Below are 19,734 nucleotides of genomic sequence, written 5' to 3'. Positions count from 1 at the left end.
TTGCGCCGGCCCTCCCCCGGGGCGGGGCGCCGCCGCCACCGCCTCCTCCTCCTCCTCGCCCGGCCCCGCCGGCTGCCTACGAGCCCCAGCAGCCTCCGCGCGGGGAGGCCGCCGCTGAGTGGCCGGAGGGGGCGGCGCGAAGGCCGCCGGGACTCGTAGTCCGGCGGGAGGCGGGGCGCGCCGCGCGGCCTAGGCGAAACCCCCCTCCCCGGGAGGCCGGGGCTGGCAGGGCAAACGCCGCGGGACTGCGCTCCGAAAACACGCCTCGTGGGCCAGGGCAGGCGCCAGGAGGGAAGCACCGGGCAAAGCGGGGACTCCCCCGCGCCCGCTGTCACGCCGCGGTGGAAAAGAGCCCACGCGGAGGCCATGGAAAATAAGTAATTTCATCCTCAGTGTTTCCCTTAGACACCAAGCCTGGAGCAAAGTTTTTACAGCTTAGTGAAGAGAAGGGAGCAGTTGCTCAAATTCGTTGTTTTCCTCCCTCCCCGAGCATCTCCGGGGTTTTGGGTCACCCCCCTGTCACGGCAGCAGCCGTTGGCTCGGGCCGTTCCTCGTCTCCTCTGCGGTCAGCTCTTCTGCTGCCTTGCGTGCTTCGTTAGCAGAAACAGGAGCCAAAAATACCTCTCCTGTGAATTTAAAAAGAAAGAAGGAGGTTGAAGGGGGAAGATGGATGTAAACTGATACAGAAATAGCTGCACAGTCCTATCTGTTACCAGCTGCCCAAGCTCGCCTCCTCAGGAAGTGCCAGGGCTGCAAAAGCTCAAGCGCAGCTGATCCCCATTTCAAAATCTGATGGTGACCTATCGGCAACGGACACAAAGCCCAGGGAAATGAGAAAACAAAACAGTGCTAGAGCTCTTCCTTAAGGTAATCTCATATGGGCACCTAGTAAATCTAGTAAGTAGCCCCCAATTACATTGGCAGTCTCACAGGTGAAGAGGAGCAAAAGTAGAAATTGCTGAATTATTCACCTGATAGTGGAGTTTGTCGAGGCAACGTTTCAATGAGAAAAAAAAAAATCTGCTCAGAATTTGTATTCTCTTTCTCTGCTCCACTTCAGTAAGCGGTTGTTTTTCTGTTAACTGATAAGCAACGAGAGTCACAAGCTGTGACGGTGTGAGCGGGGTTTGCTGGAACGAATGCGGTTCCGCATCCCGCCTGAGTTGTGGGTGAGCGGGAAGGATTCGCAGCCTGGGGCTCTGAAAACTGACAGGATTTGTCAACCAGCCTCAAGGAGTGTGAGAGCTCATGTAAGAGTAGCGTGGAGAATGGATAAGCAAAACGCAAAACCAGTCTGAAATTTAGATTGCAAAATGTAATAAAATGCCTTTCAGCCAAGGCTGACTGTTCAAGTACCTGCTTTCCCCCAAATCTAACAGGTCCTGCTTCCTGAGGACTTTTGGTAACACAGAATTCACATATAAACACATATAAACTATTTTTTGCTGTTTTTTCAAAGATCAGCTTATTACATGAAACCGGTTAACCCAAAGTTAATGAGTTAAACCTTTTTGTGTCAGATACTTATGTCCAACTCCGAGAAGCAGGAAAATTAATGACAGATATTGGCTACAGCAATGATACTGCTTTAAAATCTCAGAGGCATGTGACACTTCTATTAAAAGTATTTCAAAGAACTATACAAAGCTGTACGTTAGAGGTCTGAAGAAACTCTCTTACCTTTACCTTCTTGCCTTTCGCTGTCCAGAGGAGTTGAGCTGTGAGCTCTTTACCTGCAAGGCAAGATTTGCACCTGTGATTGCAGTAATATGATGAACAAACCAGACTTAGAAGCGTTTGTAGCTTACTGTGCTAACTGATTAGCTCTACTTACAAGTACGACCAGGAAAGTTGAGAGTAACTGTGATAAATAGAGGCTGAAATAAGTTACTCCACTGAAATAATGTTTTTGCTACTACAAACTTTGTAACTGCATCTCCATTGAAGCTTTTATGTCAGACTGCCTCTCCGTTTTTTGAACAGAGCATTTATGGGAAAACTTCTCAGCCTAAAGGAAGTCCCCGTATATTTCCATCTAAACTATGCCTTAACATGGCTGAGACACTTGCATTACCACACAGATGCCTCAACACAGTCAACTTGTCTTTGTATATGTGCCCTTGGAGAGCTAATTTCTTCTCCCTGGCTTTTTGCTGTATTTGCTGCAGCAACTCCCCTTGGAGTTGTTTATTTCACTAGCTGGAAGCCATATGTGGCCACTAAGCAAAATTTGTCCTATAATGGTTGTGTTTGTTTTTAATAACAACTGAATAATTGCTTCCTTTAACTCTATTTAATTTTATGTTTAATGAAAGATAAAATAAATTTTAAAACGTGGAAAATACTACTCACTACAGTCAATTAATTCATTATATATTTAATCATCATTGTAGCGAAATATAAATGTGAATGTACCCTGAGGGTACAGTGACTTGTATTAAAGTTGTGTTTCAGTGATGACAGTTTGAATTCAGACGATGGGATTGCCAAGCGAAATAAAGTGGTTTCATTCCGGACAGTACACAAAGCCCTCTTCCAACCGCCAGCGTGCATCTCGTCATTGTTATTTCAGTTGGTGAGGACTAGTATCTATACACTGTCTAACAACTTTATTCGAAGAGGTGCAGAATCCTCTCTGTGCTAAACGCCTCTAGGAGCTGAAGCTCCACACTACCCTGAGGCAGTCCATTATCAGCAAAATCGGTGTTGCCTGTTTTCCAAAGCCTTATACATATTTTAAACTGCTAGGGAGTTTGAGTTGGTTCCAAAAACATCTCAGCTGTGAAAGTATGACCTGAAACACTCTGCAGCTGTGGAGTGTTTAAAGCTTTAATTTCTGAATGGGAGGCAGATGAAACTAGAAGGCACAGGATAAGTCTTGTTTTGCTAAACTGATGCAATAGGGTAGCAATTGACATCACGATAGAGGCATCTCAACGTAATCCATATAATGATCTCCGAGAATTTTCTTCCGCTTGGCCCTTGAAATGGAACTGTCCGCTTATTAAATGCTAATAAGCTAAGCACAAAGTGCAAGCTCCACAGGAAAGTACCTTAAGTGCAAAATTAGAAGGTTCAAAGTAAGGTTCAGGCAGGTCTGATCTAGAATGAGCGACTGAGCACATGTAAGGGTTTCATAATGCTCTCCACGACTGAATCCGGCACTGCTCACTCCTGTAAGTTTCCCTAGCTGAACTAGTGGAATGATGGAACTCCAAGATCCAAACACGTTCTTTTAAAACTGGAAACTGATCATTAAAATTTCGGAAATATTTGGCATATCAGTTGCTATGGAAGGATTTTACTTTGTTTTTGCTGGGGAGAAGAACTCTGACTTTTATTCATTTGTGAAAGGAATGAAAAGCAATCTCTTGAGTCAGCTTCACCAATGAACTTGGTAATGATACACCATGCAATGACTTCAACATGCAGAAAAACATTTCTTGCTCAACAGCTCCTCCTACTGCCTACATGTATCATGAAGATACCAAGGCAGAGTTTGCTTTCATGCACTGGCTACCTACCGAAGCAAATCGTCTGTGAATATAAGCATGTATTGATACCGCGGTCATTACGTTTAGCATTGTAATATACAGGTATTGGCTATATGTTGCCTGATACAGAATAAAATGAGAAGTTTTGGACCTGGAGAAAAAAAGCAACAATACTACTTTCAATTGTAAGTAATTTTCATGGTAATCAAAATTAAATACTGAATAAGATTTTGGAAAAAACACTCACTTCTTGCTAATTTGCAAAGAGTTAACATTATAATTTCTTGATTATAAAATAAAATCAATGTAAATAATAAAAACAAGATATTTGATTTCATTTACCCTATATGCAAACTGAATTTACTATTACTTTACCCTTGGGATGACTAGTGAAGATATGATTCTAAATGATTCGTCAGTCTTACTAGATAACTACGCTAACATTCAGGGTTCAGTTTCATGGAAATTTTCTTGTAAAAATCCTCCCGAAATCTGTAAATTTTCTATTTTATAACATTCTCTGCAGTGCTACGATTTGGAGTAAGCTTTTCGTATTAATTACTGTATTGTGCTATTTAAGTCTTGCCAGGCTATTCAGATTCAAATAGTGTTATTAGCATAAATCAGAAGTGCACCCTAATGTAGTTTACTGCAGGTTAGTTCTTTCATTGCAGGACAAAACACTGACATTTATATCAAAACATTCCAAGAAGCCTACAGGGTCATCTCCTTTTCTTCTGTTAATCAACAGAATTGTAATAGAAAAAACAGTAACAATGATAACTGCAAAACTGACCTTTTTTTTTTTTTTTTTTTTGGCCTCTGTCAGGAACAAAATTGTAATGCAGTAAAATATCTCTTGATTTTCTTTACAGATGTTTTAAAGAAACAAATTTTAGACTAAAATTTAGACAAATTTTAGATCTGTCTGGCCATGACAGACATAGGTCTCCAGAGGAATAACAGTACAGCAATATAATAAATTGTTTTCTACAGTAGCTTTGGTAACAGGCAAATGAAGCTTTAGTTTTCTTGTCAACAATTTGTATCCTTTCTTTCAATCCCAGTTAATATATCCCAGTATTGTGTCCAGAATTATATGTATTTTTCTGTTGCAGCGACTGTCAAGCATTGTAGGTAAATTCTCCTTTCTCTCTGTTAAATCCAAGAGGAATCTTATTACAGGAATTTTGCTCACCTTGCATCTCCCTTGAAGAGGAACATTTGCAGATGTAGAAGGAAAGCAGCAATTTTTCACGCAGGCTGGTTTTTTTCTTTCCTATTTTCCAAGAGTCTCAATTCCCATTCCGCGTTATAGTACACCTTGATGTGTAAAGTCTGATGTTCATTTATTTCCTGGCAACATAAAGTGACCTTAATGTCAGTAAGAATGAGGGTCACAAGATGCACGGAGATTTCTGGAAAAAAAGAAAGTGATGCTTTAACAGCATCTTTTATTTAAACATAAGATTCTGCTATGGTTTAGCCCCACGTATTGGGGCAGATACAAGGGAGAAGTAGAGGGATTGAGAGATAAAATCATGGGAAAGTGGAAGAATTTAAAAAAGGAAAAAAATGTTTTTAATCCCCTTGAGATACTGAAGCTACATGCCTTAATGGTATATGTCAGATTTGATTTGGCTGCTAAAGAGTAGATCTAGGATTGATATAACTACATAGCTAGAACGCTACTGTGCTGTAATTCTGAACTAGCTTGTTTGGCTACAAAGACTGCTGAAATTTAAAACATACACAATTCAGGAAGTGATGCTTTCTGCGAAAATGATTAACACCATGTCAAATCCTCGTGCAGAATGGGACAAGGAAGTGCCTTGTAACGGAGCATAATCTGTAAGTTAGTATAAATTCACTTCATGGTTAGGCTCTGCCTAAATTAGATTAGAAACAAAGGTTAACACCTTCTAAGCAAACTGTTTAAAGGTGACTTTTGCGGTCTGGGACAGAGGAGAGCAACTTGATGCATGCACCAGACCAACAGCAATGAAGTTCTGTCTGCCTATGCAGCTGAAGCACATCTTGGATATATTGGGAAGGTTAAACGTGTCCACCTACCCTGCGTACAAACAGATAACATGAGAATGCAAATCCCAGACCTGGCTTACTAAAGTTATGGTATGTCATTTTTGAAAAGTTATACCTGGGGCCAACATATTATTTCAAGAAAACAAAAATCAAAAAAACTACCACTACTATTTCACCAATGAAAAAAGGGTGTTGTTTCTATTAGTGTTTGTATGTTCTAATCTACTTTTAACATTGAAGGCAAACTGTCCTGTGAAACACACAATCAAGAAAAGATGCCAATACTCATTTTATGGAAAAATTTAATCAAGGATGTATTTCAGAAATAAATTCTGAAGTCTGTCAATTTATAGCGTCTTGAATTGATACAATTCAATATGGCAAGAATAATTTGGCTATTACCTATGAAGATGAAACAGTTTTATACTACTGAGATCACATGCTGATGTAGAGACAATCTACAAGTGACCTAAAAAAGTGGGATGGAAAGAAGCTGATAGGAATACAGTGCAATTCTGGTCTCAGTAGTTATGTAGTCCTCAGGTGATCCAAATATATAAGAGGTTCTCACCAAGAAACTAGAGTACTGACAATGCCAGTGGGATGAGAAGTCAAAGGTGAAATGCTGTTCCCACTGAAGTCAGTAGGAGACTTGCCTTGCATCTTGGTGGGAGCACGATTTCAAAATTTTCATTCTGAGCCCACCTCTTGGGGACATGACATACTCTTGGAAATTCTCACTGATTTACCCTTAGGTTTCTCTAGTTAGGCCCTTTGTATCACAATTATTCAAAATACATATTTTTCCTGTCAGTTTCCAGATATGAATTCACTGAGAATTGGAGCATGACTGAAAGATCGCCAAAAAGGCCCAGCAGATAAAGATGAAAACGATCCTGACTGCCAAAGCTGCTATCTATCTAAAGTATTCTTTCATTTAAATAGCAGCAGAACTTTACATCACTACTCAAGGAAGATGTATTTGGAAATGTCTGGAGAGTATTTGCTGGTGAATTAATGCATCACAAATTTACCACTTACATGAAGAACTCCAAAATATGTATGCAAAATATGAATAGAAACTAAGTCACTTAGAACCATTTTGAATTAACAGTGAACTGGCAGCACTCTTACTAAATCCTTCTCAGATTTGAACACAAATTGATAAAAATCAACAATAAAGGAATCTTAATTTTCCTCTTCATTAATTTTTATTTGGTTTAGCAGATGTTTCTTGCATTATGTTGTAGACTACTTCATTTGCATTAAGCATTTCTACTTCTTTCAGATACACTTGCATGCAAAACACTATGGGCTGCATTCAGGCCTAGATCCTTAGGTTGGCTAAGCTAGGCTTGTACCAAAACCGAGATGAGAGGGGAACCAAGGTTACAGATGTCTTTTTTTTTATGATTACCCTAAGCCCAAAATCCACTGTGGACTCACTTGGCTCACTGCACAATTTCAAACAGATCCCAAGTTACATTCAGTTTCAGGAGTCTTCAAGAAGCTAGTTACACCATTGGTGAATCTCAAAGGTGCAGCAGCAATCCAACCCTGACACCTTCCCTTGATCATATTCATAACATACCCTTAAAACTAAAGCCTGCTATAAGGCACAGTAGAGAGAATTCAGTTCTAGGTTACTGAAGATTTCCTGGAACAAGCCAGGTAGATTGGTTTTCTGATAGCTTCACAGCTCTTGAATGGTGTAAAATGGGCAGCCTGGGCTCCGTTTGTCTCCGGGAACGTGCAATCAATCCTCAGTGACGGCTTCATTTCCATACGCAGCCTTACAGACGGGCTCATCTGGAGCACTCAGGCTAACGCTGTTTGACACGGTGATGACAAGTTGTACACAAAGCACTTGAGGTAAGGAGACCATCAAGGGGGGATTCCAGCTTCAGTCTTAATTGACTGAAGCCCAGATCTGTTACTCAGTTTGAAAGGCTCACTTATTCTCCAGGTTTTTAATGATGGAGATGATTGATAGACAAATATTAAAATAAGGATGGTAGGAGAATTTATTGATTGGGGTACAGAGAATTTATTAAGACCTTCCCCTTTTTTGAAATTATGGAGTGTTTGTGTTCGTGCCTAGTGCTTGAAATTCATGTGGATTTCTGAAATGGGTCTGTCAATAAACAAATTTGAAGCATTCATTTGTCTAGGGCTGAAATATTGTATATATTTTATTAAGTAGCAGGGGAAGGAAGAGACTCAGACTTTCTCCAAAGAGAAGACTGAAGGAGCATTCCTGATGTCCTCTGAATAGAGCCATAGTCTTCTGTCAAAAGAGATACCAAAGTACAGAAAGAACACAGAAGCAGTACAAAAAATCCACAACTTAACTGTGGGGGGAACTCACAGAAGAGGACTTTATAATTTTTTTTTTAATTCTATATTAGGTAACAGGGATAAGATGCTTAGAGATATTTAGATGTCTACATTCCACACAAGAAAAGTTTGGGTTCACAAGAGCTGGATGCAGTAAGGAAAGTGATAATACTAAACACAGCTCCAACTTAAGGCTGTTTTAAGTGTTAGCTATTCTACCTGTGTGTCTTCAGTGACAAATATGTTTCTTTTTGTTTACTCTCTGTCTTCTCACGGGCAATATGTCTAGTGAGGTACAAACCGCATGGTTTGTACTAAAGTAGCTGCATGGTTTGGTACCTTCAGCTGTCAGAACTGTCTCTCCTTCTTGCCCACTTTGTGAAATATACACACCACAGCACCATCTGCTTAACCATGAAGCAGATTTGCAGCATAGGAGTTGTGTTTTAATGGGAAAAATCATCTGAGTACAAGAGAATTTTATGACTTTGTTTTAATTTTCTTTTATAGCTATTTTTTTTTCCTCTAATTCTCACATCAATCCTAGGTCTCCTGAGGCACCAGACTGTGAAGCTGATGCCAGATGGAGGAATGAGTTTCAAACAGCTGCAGGCTTCCCTACTGCTGCTTCCAGCTACCAAGGATTCATTTCTGCACATGCATATGGTAGAAGCTGGTGATATCGAAACATTACTAAATTTAGTTTTCTTCTCTACAGGCTCCACTGCTTTCAGCATTCACACGGCTCACAAAATTTGCCGCAATCACAGGATCTGTTTAGTGAGTGCAGAATAACGGGCAACTGCCTTCAGCCGATGAAAAAGCAGCAAACAAAGGATGAGAGAAAGCGTAGAAGGAATGGCATGTGCTTACATGGATCCCTCTGCAGGAGGCAGTTTATCAGATGCTATGAACTCCTTTATTTATAGCTAATGACTTCTCCACAAGCATTGTTCTCTGCTGACCTTCCATCCTCAGTGGAAAGTCAGGAGACCTGCTCTGCCAAGTAAGTGAACTAATTTCAAACAAAAATACAGAAAAACACCCTGCCTGCTGTGTTGTGTTTCCATCGTGAACTATCGTATCTTCCTCTTTTCTCTGCTGTTATCATTCTTGATTGCTCCGGTTAATTAGTATTCTCCAGAATAGGCAGTAGACCTTGTAGGTGAAAAGACAAAAAACTCAACTTTATTTAATATGGGAGTTGAGGACGCTTAGCCAGTAACCTGATGAATTGCTTAGCTGTCAGTTACTCATACAGGCGTTCTGTCTTTCAGCTGCCCGTGCAATGCCCAATCCATTAGTAATGCCGCACAAATGACAAATAGGGATTTGCTTTTCTCCAGAGCTGAAACAATTACTCGTTGCAGCGAGACGTTTGCACCCGGAGAGGATTGCGCCCTTGCTTTGCTCTCCATCTCCGCTGCACTGAGTAACTTCCAACAGCAAAGCGTAACGAGGTTCCTGCAGTATGGAAAATGCCAGCGCTCCGGGGTCACCTGTGCACCCGAGAGACAGCTACTTCACCTCACGCTGCTGTCAGGCCCCGTGCTGTGTGGGGGACCGCATATGCGTGTTTTACAGTTGGCTCTTCGCCGTCAGCAGTGCCTGTCATCGCTTTCAAACCGGGATGCTTCTGGAGTCAGAGGGCGTCCTGACACCTTTGCCTCTCTCCATGCTAATGAGACCCTGCACTGTGCAAGTGCACAGCAGAGACGCAAAGGATGTTTATCAGTTGTGTTTGTTGTTGCCCTGTAGGAGTTACAGAGGAGACCCATGCAGTAAATGGACGGAGATGCTGGCCGACAATACAGTACTTCACACACTCACTATGTCCCAAGTGCTTTCTGGGGGAGGAGGGGTGAGTTCATTCCCTTCCTCCACGGGCAGTGCCTATTCCCGCTGCAGTTCTTGCAGTTGTGCAGCTCTGTCTTCCCCTCCTCCTCCTGCCCTCCTGGCTCCCCCTATCCCTGGCACAGACAGAGCCCGGGACCGCCGGGCTCTGCGGTGGCTGGGGAGGCAAGGGCCATTGTGGCTTGGCTCAAGCTGCTACAGAAAAAGGACCATGCTCCCTCCCTGTCACCAGAAGTGACAGCACAAAGGAAAAGCATTGCCTCCACCACACGCACTTTTAAAGTAACATTTCTAGTCTCACATTTAAGCATAACGAACTCAGTTATCTGCCTCACGACCGGTAGACAGACTGAGCAGAAATGTCTCAATGTTAAAATCAATTCAGTTACCTGTGTGCTGATAAAACAGGTTTTCCTTTCTGCTCCTTGCTGTAATGGAAAAAATAAAGTATTCGAGAAATAACTTCGCAGCTTGGCTAAGCATTAACTAAGACCACTTTCTATGTATCAAATATATGATCTGCTATGGTTTTGGAAATGGAAAGGGAGAAGGCTGAGGCACTTACATGAGAGTAACTGGGCTACCAGCCAGAATTTAAGGTCTACTAGTTATGTTCCCAACCAGAAGCTATAAAGATTAATTCATGAACTGAAATATGTGATGACAGAAAATCAAAATATAGCATAAATGCACAGAATCTGTGGGCTGTGTGCATATTTATCTTTCTTTTACTGCTCTTCTTTATCCAGTCTTTTATCTGAAAACTCATAAAACTCTTGAATCACAAAACTCGGCAGAAGTGAAGCATGCTATACCTACAACCCAACTCCTGCTCAGAAGACGGAAGAGCCCACTCTTTTCCAGAGCCTTTGAGCCTGATGCTGTCTAAAGAGTCTCCTGCAGCAAGAGTTGCTTCATGTTAGTACATGAAAATAACAGCACCTCAGAGAAAAAACAAAAAACATACTTTATTCCTGTAACGATTAAGACATGAAACATTAATTGTAAGTCTTTGATGTATTTTTCATTATCTTCGTAAGTTTTCTACCTGGAACTGCCAGTAACAAGCCTGCATTCTGCATTCTCAAGAAAATCCGTATGGCTGAGATGTAAGGAGCAGACTTTGAGAAATACAAAAAAAGTTTGAGATGTCTCATGTTGACAAACATCAAGACAGGAGTGACAATACAAGAAAGCAAGTCAGACAGAACCCTTCTAAAGAAGTGCAAAACTCTCATTTTAAATAAATAAATATGCTTTAAACCTTGGCTAAGTTATATTGGGGTGAAGCAATATGTATTTGAAACTGCAGTTGCCATTTTCTAAACCTGCTCTGTTACTTCCTTGAGGTCAATAAGCTCACTTACTCTTTCTTCCTCTATGATATCAAGAGACATTTAATGAAGTCTTCTGTCTTAGTATCAGTTTCTCCAAATAGCTGAGTTCTGCTGAAGAATCTAAATTTAACGGCTTTTTAACTATGACCCTGCTCTGAAGAGGCAGCTAAGCACATAAACAGTCTCACTGACCTTCAGCCTATGTTCTACTACATATGGCTGTCCCGAATTTATTTTAGGAACATATCAAACTACCAAAATCGATGGGATTAGTTATAAAGCTAATGATATACCTATAACTATCTGTGATATTTTTTCTAAAGCTGAGGACCTCCAGGTGATCTGCCACTGCAGCACAGTGCATAGATAAGAAAACAGAAAAACTGCATTGTTAAGAGGAAGTACAGTGTGCAAACACTGTTAAGGCAAACACTGAAAAATTATTTTAAAACACTTAAAGATGGGCTTCTAGTAGCTCCTTCCGTACCTCCTGTATTGCTATTAAATACTACTCCTTTTCAGAGAGCTTAGTTTCACACTCATTTGCTTAACTCAGATACTTAATAATGTAATAGCTGTGTGCTTAAAACAGCATAGTTTGATTGTGGTGCTGTTGAACTGTATTTTGCTACGTTTAACTACCTAAAGGTATGAAAAAGGTTGTAGAAAGAACAAAGTGTAAAGGTGTCGCTACATTATGCTTCTCCTCAGTGGCAAAATCAGTTTTAGAAGCTGCTGCCGTCGTGCTGCAGTTCTCTGCCTTCTTGTTGTTCCCACCTGATACTTCAACACTACTCTACTACCTGACAGCTCGTCTGAAAATTGTCTTTTATTAGCTCTTTAGAAATATTTCAAAGGCTATGAACAATATCAACATTGTTGATACAGTATCTGTTTAATGAATCATTGACGTTTGTTTTATGGTTTTTATAATAATGGAAAAAAACTCTAAATTTTTTCATTTAAAATTATGAAAATTACAGCACGCACTTTTTTTGTGAAAAGCTGTTGCCCTGGCCATCTTTTAAATTAGAATAATTTGAAAGAACACCAAATAGTCCTACATTGAACATATTTAGCCAAACTGTCACATATGGATCCGACAACTAGAAGCAGAATCCAATCATTTCCATAAAATGCAAATTTCTTAATGACTCGTACAGACACACACTGGTATCGTTTAACAACATCTAAATCTCTGCCAAATACATTGCCATTCTGTTAAAACTAGTGGCAGAATCATAATTAACTATTTTGTGTACTCAGAGCTCTTCCTTTCTCTAGCCATCTGAAGCAAAGAGCTTATTGATACATATCCTTCATACATAAGCATAATTACTGCTTGAACTCTATACATCTAGACAGGCAGGAGATCAGTAGCTATAACATTTTGATTAGCAAACATGTAAGTAGGGAGAAGACAAATTCTGGATCATTTTGCCCTTCGTTTTCAAAATGTGCTTTGTTTTCCCTGAAACAATATTCTACAGAGGTTCTCTAGGGTTACACCTGGAATGAGGAAAATACGGCTAAAAGGATTTAATTTATCCTTAGAAAAAGATCTGGTATGTCATCCAGATAGGAAAGCAAGCCAGGGATGAATGTTTGATATAAAAATTTATGAAACATGAAATGGGTTTTAATAGTAAGTCTGTGAAGTCTTGAAACAATAGGTTTCTCTGGAGTAGCAGAGTGCTATTTTTATGGTGCTCTGATAGGTGGGAAGGTGATAAAGTGCTGTGTATGAGGGAAGAATTAAAAAGGTAATTGAACATGGTTCATAAATCCACAAAGATTCAAAAGCTACACTCTGGATATTAATTCCTGCTGGGAAATATTTCTATTTAGTCACACTGTAAAGGTTAATAATAAATACAATCTTGCATCTGCAAATCTCTGGCTTCCTTTTCTTCTAAGATATGACTTCCCATTGACCTTATGTTATCTATCATTTGATGATTAAGCCTGCATTTGCCAGTAAAAGCTGTTCTTCCTTTCTTGATTAAATTAGACTGCGAGTTCAGATTTTGATTTATATGAAGCAGCAATACCTCATTCTCCCAGGACTGAAAATATCCTCATTTAAGATCAGATCAGAAGATTGGATAGAAGCCTTCTATAATTTTGAAAGGAATTGGTCTTTTTAGGCCAGTCACGACGTTTATGTTATCAACTATAAATATAGATAATTGTAAAAGAAGATATTTGTACATTGACACTAAAATTCTGAATTTTTTACATGGAAAAATAGCTATTAATAAGAGAAGGATACAAAGAGAAATGCAAAGAGAAATGTTAAAAATATTACCTTCTTACTCAAAGACCCATTGCTTTCACAGCTTGTAACTATGAAGGGGCACCCAGGGAGCTAAGGCAGATCTGTTTCAGGTGAGCAGTTACCAAACATAATTTAAAGGAGGATGAAATTACAGTGAACCAGAACAAGACAGCATCCATCTGGTAGTGCTGGATAGAGGTCTGTGCTATGTGTCTGAAAGCTCTGATTTCAAACTTCCTTGCTGACCTATACGTGAATTCCTTACAAGAGTATAACATAGTTTTCTAAGAGTAACAGTAAGCTAAGAAAATTCACACAAAGCAGTATTTATATGATTACTGTTAAAGCTGACAAGTAAAAATTGCATAATGTAAGAAACATACCGTTAACGTTATTATACCAGAAGGACCATATGTACTGTTCTGTCACTTGTGTGCACATATGTGAACATAGTGTGTAATAACAGGTACACAGACTGTTTTGGCATTGTAAGCTATGTTTTTGCAATTACAAGATAGGAAAATATTTAGCTTCCTTTTTCCCTCACGTACTTGTAGAACAGTTTTAATTATCTCTTCGATTTTATTTTTGTTAGCTGTGATTTGGGAATTGCATTGAAAATAATTTCCTGTTTTTTATGCCATAGTCCTAAAGAAACTAGGACATGTTAAAAAAAAATCTAAATAAAGAGAATTCATATACAGGAAAAAGTCCGAACCTCTGTCAAAACAATATGAATAAAGAAGCAGCACTGCTGATCATTTTGGCAGTGCAGAAATGCAGAAGACTTGTTTGCTGATCAAAAATTCATGTAGAAAAGGAAAAATTTGCCTCAAATTCTCATTCACAATTAATCAATTTCATGACTAAGTCATTATAGGAATAAAATATGAGGTGGACCAACTTCTTTGTTAGAGTCTGCTAGTAAGTATGGGTGGTCAGAGCTCACTAAGAGAAACCTATCTGAAAGTTTCAAACTCACATGTGCTGGAGAATAGCAAACTTTTCCCACTGTTAAGCAGACTATGAGGACGTACTTATGATGAATTTTAGCCTTCTAATTTTAATTAGCTTCTAATATAGAAAGATAGGATGAAGAAAAAAGTTAGAGAAACTAATGTACACAGAGGAGACAATTTCTGCATATTTGGGATATTTGTAGACAATTTACATACTGTTCATAGATTTTAAGATTTTCTTTTAAATTAATAAGCTTCCAGTCCTCTGACTGGGGGAATTAATTTTGAACATAAATCACCGCATTCTGTGCAGTTTCCAGTCTGAATCCCTCATACACGAAAGTCTTCTCTATCATACAGGACATTAATCTTCAGTCCAGGAATAAACCATTTATCTCCATCCTAATAAGACCTGAAAAGAAGCCTATTCCCCTTCATGTACTGTAGTAGAAAGTAAATTGGAGAAGGAATTCTGGGCAAAGGAAAAGGTTCTCTACTTATGTCCCATATCTAATTTTAATGAGGTAATTGAATGTCTTAGAGCAGAAACTGTTTTATCTGCACATTTCACTTCTAAAGAACAGGATTAATTTTACCATTAAGACATTACTGCTCAGCCTATCCACCCGTCCTGGGCTGCGTTCCTTACGCCTACAGGGCAACAACAAACACAACTGATAAACATCCTTTGCGTCTCTGCTGTGCACTTGCACAGTGCAGGGTCTCATTAGCATGGAGAGAGGCAAAGGTGTCAGGACGCCCTCTGACTCCAGAAGCATCCCGGTTTGAAAGCGATGACAGGCACTGCTGACGGCGAAGAGCCAACTGTAAAACACGCATATGCGGTCCCCCACACAGCACGGGGCCTGACAGCAGCGTGAGGTGAAGTAGCTGTCTCTCGGGTGCACAGGTGACCCCGGAGCGCTGGCATTTTCCATACTGCAGGAACCTCGTTACGCTTTGCTGTTGGAAGTTACTCAGTGCAGCGGAGATGGAGAGCAAAGCAAGGGCGCAATCCTCTCCGGGTGCAAACGTCTCGCTGCTTCTTCTGTAAGCTGAACTCAAGTGTGCTAGTATGAATGAGTACGACAGTCAGAAGAGGCAGGACCCGCTGGGCTGAGATAGTCTGGATGGTGCTTTCCGTATTTTTAGAGGAAGCAATGAGTAATTGTTTCAGCTCTGGAGAAAAGCAAATCCCTATTTGTCATTTGTGCAGCATTACTAATGGGCCACTTCACATGTAACAAGTCTCTTTGTCAAGCAGATGACATTTCAAGATATTGCAAGGTTTGCTGTTTTCTTCCAGGCTTTTCTTGATAACAGTGTATTTACTAGTCCCTTTTATTTCCTTATCCCTACTCCTATTTTCATCCTGGTGTTAGGATGTACACTGCTCTAGTTCCTAGAGGTCAGCAATTAACAAAATAAATGATTTCTTCAGTCTTTAACTGTCTTCTCTGCTCTTCTTATTGCAGATTACATTTCTGCGTAATCACTGAAAACCATCTTCCTTCCTGTGGACAGGACCCAAGAGGCAGTCTGGGATAGTCCGTTAGTCAGCGGAAAGATAAACTTCTGGCAATCTTTCCATTATTATTTGCAATCTATACAATGTTTTTTCCTTTCAGAGGTAACATACAGTATTCTTCCTCTCCACAGTTATAATTATTTAAAGCACTCTGGATTAAAACATCATTTTAAAAGTCTAGGGATAAAATAAAATGTAGTTTACATATAATTATAAATAGTTTTAATCCAGTGACATTGATGAAGACATTTTTGAAATAAGTTTTAGATAAAACATGTAACAGTTTACTGATGTGGTCTTTTGGAGAAGAACTATGTATTCTTTGAATGAGTTTTTGACCTTCCCTATGCTTTCCCCTTACATAGTTTCCTCTTTTTATAACATGTATTTAAATCCAACAGGAGAATTTTCCCAACTAGGCTTTCAGTGAAAGAGATTAAGGACCCAAATGAACAGGCCATTTCTACTTCACTGTCTTACAGTATTTAACTGTATAGCTCAAAGCTATTTAGACATCTAAAACCTATTAAAGTCAATGGGGAGTTAAGCATTAAATACCTTCGTGAATTTTATTTGGGTTCCTGTACCTATCAAATTACTCATGTCCACAAGTGTAATAATGTGAGATATTTCTCTGAAGGGGCCATTCACTTATGCAGAATTATGCACACCTTAGGCACACCTATGCCTACGGTTTGACAAGGCAAAAAGGGAACCACATTAGACTGGCAATAGTCTCCTACAAAATTAAACAAGGTTATGCTGAAAAACTGAGAAAAATAGTAGCAAATTTTATTGCAGTAGCAATACCTGTGCCTGGAGAGAAAGAAAAAATTTCTTGATAGACACAGTTGGACATCAGTTATTTCTTAAAGCAATTAAAGAAAATAATGTAATACTTTGTAGTACTGTAATTCCCTGAGACCATTTTGTCACAGTCAGTGTATAAACCCAATGTTTTCAAATTTGCCTTTTAAAAGGATCACTTACAAAAGGCAAGAGCTGTTTTTTTCCCCTTAGCACTCTTAATTATATAACAATGTAGAAAATGTATGACTCTGATTAGATTTTTATTAAGTGGAAATTTTCTCTTCTTATAGCTAATTTGGAAACTATTCAGCAAGTACATGGTTATGCTGAAATGTGGCAAACAAAAGGGATACTGCTCACCTGGAATACTCTCTGATAGCTGTTGTTGACCCTTCGATTTTGCTGCCTCACTGGAATACTTGGCTTGTTACTCCATCTGAAATAAGAAAGCCACAGGTAGTCTTTCAGGGAAGTTACGCCTTTTGAAAGAGTCTCATGTAAGGAACGGTGATTTCTAGTTTAAAAAAACGTGGCATTTCCTATACCTCCTAGGCCGGAGTAAAATAGAAGCTTACACAATCTCATCACCTCGTTATTCTTTGTTTAGAGTGAGACTTGAGACGGGCCCATGGTATCTACCAAGCAGTGTCAGAAACAGCTAACACTGTAGTCTACTAAAATCATCTCACCTCATTTTTGAAAAACTAACGGCTTTACTTTGAAGTTGTACCAGCCCCCCCCCCCCCCCCACCAAAGTATCACTCCAAAGTACAGGTTGCAGGGGAACCTTTGTCTCTTCAGCAGCGTTAACTCTGTCATAAAGAGAAAAATTTTACAGTTGAGGACAACCGTAGGCCTGAAATGACTGGCTTTTGTATTACTAGAAATTACAACGTATGTTTACCTAAGTGCTCCTGCAGTTTAATCATATATAGCTGCTATGCACATCAAGGTACACGGTTTAAATTTCATTCACCTGACCTGTACTAAAAGAAAGCACATTTATTTTAAAAAGGGGCTCCTAAAGACCTGGCTTTGCACAGTTACAATTCTTCGGTGAAAGGCTAATGCTATATTAACATTGTATCCAAGATTACCTTTTTTCTGTTTATAACACAAACGCAAAGTGGAAATTCATCCTCCAGCGACTCCGGATATCTTTCTTTGCCTAGGTGTTAATCTGGGAGCACGTTTCCCGGGCACTGCCCGGGACTACAAGCCCCAGCAGCCTTTGCGGTGCCTTTCGCCAGCCGTTCGCAGCTCGGTGGCGCGAGGGCTGCTGGGGCTCGTAGGCATCGGCCGCCCATGCGGCTGCCGCGGCCAAGCCCGCGAAGCTTGGCGCGATAGTTGGGCCGCGGCGGCCCGAAGGAGCCGGCGAGGTCACTCCACTGCGTTACCTTGTAGGCACAGGAGCTGCTGGTTGCCGGCCGGTACCGCAACCCAGCTCTGGAGATGAGGGGCAGCAGGAGAGGCACACCACAACCACACAGGGTGAGGCACGGGTAGCCGGCAGGAGGCCGAGAAAATGGCGCGGGGTGGGAGGAGAAGGCTGAGAAAATGGCGCGGGGTGGGAGGAGAAGGCTGAGAAAATGGCGCGGGGCTGGTGGAGAGGGTGAGTAGATGATGTAGGGCCACTTCCCCCGTCTTGTCTCTTGAGTTTGTTTTATGGCTATGGGTGCTTGATGACTTCAGCTTGCCCCTTGGCAAGATAAGGGCCAAGAGATCCTGCCTCGCACAGAGGAACAGCCTCCTGTCAGGGGACTGGCACGACTTCTTTCCGTGAGCAAGAGCAGACCTGCTGACTGTGGCTGCGTTTGGAGCTATCCTCTGCTGAAATACCCAGCTGGGCTTTAAGAAGAGTTTCTTCAGGGTGGTAAAAGCTTCAGGTAGACTTTAGAGTGAAATTAAAGAGGATGTGCATGAGGATGTTATTCTTGCTTAGAAAGGGGCATCCATTTTGATAACCACCTGTCTTAGTTATGACAAGAGGGAGTCACTGAGCTCATCCTTCATCTTGCAAACAATAAGTCTTGAATCCCTTGTCTTTCCTCCTGAAAACTTGCTCCTTGGACCTAATTTCTCTGGCAGGGAAATCTTCAGTGCTGTGTGCCAGTTCTTGTGGATGTTGGTGCTTGCTAAGTTTATGTTGACTCACTCTCTTTGGAGAGAGAACTGAGCAAGCAGCTATCCTTTTGATGTCCATTATGCACCAAGAGACGCTCCGTAAACGGAGTGTTCTTCTGTATGTTCCAAATGCAGCGTGCTGTTCTCTGTGGTTTCAGTATTAGATAGGGGTGGGCTTCATGCTAAAATGATTTAAAAATAAGAGTCACCTGCTAAAAAGCTTTGTTTTTTTGCTCCTGGGCTAAGTCAGGAAGGCTTTGGAAATCCCTCCGAAACGTGAATGGAGCACGTTGGGGCTGCAGCTGTTGCCATCCTGAGCCTATACACAGAAGCTGTTTACGCCACGCGCGTGTGGGAGATAAATGTATTTGCTGGCAGTAAACCTAGGTTTGCACTGCTGTTGCTTTTTTCATCTCTCTGGGCTCAGCTGTTGCAGGAGAACGTAGGAATCTGCCTCCTAAGTGAAGGTGAAATTTCAGTGAGGTATCGTATTGACATGTTTACTCAAACCAGAGGTGCCTATAATTCTGATCTGAATGAGGAGGAGAGAAAAAGTAAGAGGAGAGCGTCATGCGGAAAAGTATGATGTCCCCGATCACTGTTAATGGAAAGTCCACAATTCCCAGCCTGTGCCACTTTACTGTGCTGTCACTTTTAGTAGGGCATTTACTGTAACTTCCTGTATACCTGACAAATAGGCTAATTAAGTATAATTTCCACATAATTGACAGTAAAAGCAATCCTGTTGAGGATTTTTTTCATTTTGAAACGTCCTATCTTAATAAGTTATTCCATAGTATTTGACAGAACTATACTTGTTTCTCAGAAATATGACTCTCACTGTGCTTATAGTTTGCTGTATGCAAGCTATACAGTTAAAATAAAGAACTACTGCTATTTCTCTACTGAAAGCTAAATGAAGTCTCTTCTCAGTGGATAGAGTGAGAAGTTCTCCTTAAGTTTTTTCAGT

General features: G+C 40.5%; 1 long non-coding RNA gene across 2 annotated transcripts; it reads right to left on the bottom strand.

Annotated features, from left to right (window-relative positions):
* Positions 1-259: 259 nt before the first annotated feature.
* Positions 260-17,832, bottom strand: LOC104140023 (uncharacterized). Of its 2 annotated transcripts, none has more exons than XR_693205.2 (5): positions 17,738-17,832; positions 17,001-17,076; positions 4,693-4,850; positions 1,681-1,733; positions 260-626 (listed from the first exon to the last, which is right to left on the bottom strand). It is a non-coding gene; the product is annotated as an uncharacterized lncRNA (long non-coding RNA). The 2 variants fall into 2 exon arrangements; XR_011142743.1 differs by lacking the exon at positions 17,738-17,832 and adding an exon at positions 17,545-17,722.
* Between the last annotated feature and the right edge of the window lie 1,902 nt (positions 17,833-19,734).

This window comes from Struthio camelus, chromosome 9, assembly GCF_040807025.1.
Source record: "Struthio camelus isolate bStrCam1 chromosome 9, bStrCam1.hap1, whole genome shotgun sequence".
Classification (NCBI taxonomy): Eukaryota; Metazoa; Chordata; class Aves; order Struthioniformes; family Struthionidae; genus Struthio; species Struthio camelus.
This window is presented reverse-complemented; position numbering and strand designations above follow the sequence as displayed.